Genomic DNA, 1,978 nt, shown 5'->3' with positions numbered 1-1,978 from the left:
TATTTTAGGGGGTCAGAGCAGGTTTTGTATTGATAACTATCATCTCTTTATTGTCAGAAACTTAAACTCCTTAGAATATTGAAGTGAAAGTGACCATGTGATACAACAGCAGTGACATATTCAAGCATAAAAAATAAATTGTCTTTAATCTTCATAACATACCATAAAACTCAAAGCTATATAAATCATAGGTTAATGAGACAGTGATGTTTTCTTTCTAATTTTGTCCCCGATCTTAAAGAAAGCTTAAGCATATAAGAGAAAGTGGTTGCTTAAAATTTTTAGGAGTTGGGCTAGTGTATAATCATAGTAGATGCTCATCATAAATAGAAAAGGAATAATCAGAGACTTCTCAGGAATGAGAAGCAATGTTCTCTGAATGTTTTGCTCAGTGGCTTCAGACAACCTGGAATTTTAACAACTTGCTCTAGTTGTTCTTTTGTAGTCAGTGACAGAGTTCATTGTTTAATGTGACCCTTTACTAATGTTTCTCCAGATCTGCTGTGACAAAAATGGCTATGAAGAATGACTCTTCAGTGACTGAATTCATTCTCGCAGGATTGACAGACCAACCTGAGCTCCAGCTACCACTCTTCATCCTGTTTCTGGTGTATCACACAGTCACTGTGGTGGGAAACTTGAGTTTAATGAGTCTCATTTTCCTAAATTCAAACCTGCAGACCCCCATGTACTTTTTTCTCTTTAACTTGTCCTTCATTGACTTATGTTATTCCTTTGTCTTTACTCCCAAAACACTAATGAGTTTTGTTTCAGAAAAGAACATCATCTCCTTTAGAGGATGCATGACTCAACTGTTTTTCTTCTGCTTTTTTGCCCATTCTGAGTGCTATGTGCTGACAGCCATGGCCTATGATCGCTATGTAGCCATCTGTCAACCCCTCTTGTACATGGTCATCATGTCTCCTAGGACATGTTCCCTGATGATGTTTGGTTCGTACTTCATGGGGTTAGCTGGTGCCATTGTCCACACAGTGTTTATGACCAGGCTCAACTTTTGTGATTCTAACATCATCAACCACTACCTGTGTGATATCTTTCCCCTTCTCCAGCTTTCCTGTAGCAGCACCTATGCCAATGAGCTTGTGAGTTCTGTTGTTATAGGCACAGTCGTCCTTGCATCCAGTACTGTCATCTTAATGTCCTATGCTTTGATTCTTTTTAATATCACTCAGTTGTCATCCGGTAAGGGTTTGTACAAAGCCATGAGCACTTGTAGTTCTCACATAATCACTGTGGCCCTATTCTATGGATTGGGTATGCTTACACATATCAAAACATCTGAAAAATCTGTGGTTGAGGGGAAAATTCTCAGTGTATTTTGTACATTTTTGCTTCCATTGCTGAACCCTTTTATTTACAGTCTCAGGAACAAGGATGTCAAAGTTGCTCTAAGGAGATCTCTAAGGAGACTAAAGTGAATGAAGCACTGGGGCTGCCGTAATCCGCATTTCTAAATGAGTCTTTTTCGCCATTTTGTTTTGTTCTCACCTTCTTTTCAATAGTCTCATTTTCCCTCTCATCTCTGATTTTGTATTCTTGCAAGGTTTTCAATGTATTATTTCTACTCATTCCTTCACAAAAATTCTTGATTATTTTACTTGGTGATAAGAAAATATATTTGATCTGGAGACTCATTCTGAATGTGGATCCAGCTTCACCTTTTTACATGGTAGAGTCACAAGGTGGCATATTTTCTATCGTAAGAGAACTCTATTTCCTTTTTACCTTTGTACTTCTATGACTAAGTAAATTCAGGGAGATGAGTGCTTTCTAATAAGTGTACTACTGTTGGTCATTTCAGAAGTAATTTTGTAGAACATTTCCAATTTTAGTTCCTTTAGTACACTTGTGAATTGCATTCAAAAAGAGAATGATTAACTAATTTGTGGCCATAGTAAAGTTGTCAATGTTCCTAGCACTATTTACTGTTTTTCAATATTTTTCTAATTTTGGATTT

At 36.9% G+C, this 1,978-nt stretch overlaps 1 pseudogene; it reads left to right on the top strand.

Moving 5' to 3' along the window:
• Window positions 1–509: 509 nt before the first annotated feature.
• LOC142847192 (olfactory receptor 8C8-like) lies at window positions 510–1,462 on the top strand (annotated as a pseudogene).
• Window positions 1,463–1,978: the final 516 nt, after the last annotated feature.

This window comes from Microtus pennsylvanicus, chromosome 3, assembly GCF_037038515.1.
Source record: "Microtus pennsylvanicus isolate mMicPen1 chromosome 3, mMicPen1.hap1, whole genome shotgun sequence".
Taxonomy (NCBI): Eukaryota; Metazoa; Chordata; class Mammalia; order Rodentia; family Cricetidae; genus Microtus; species Microtus pennsylvanicus.
The sequence above is the reverse complement of the archived record's forward strand: the minus strand, read 5'-3'. Positions and strand labels throughout refer to the sequence as shown.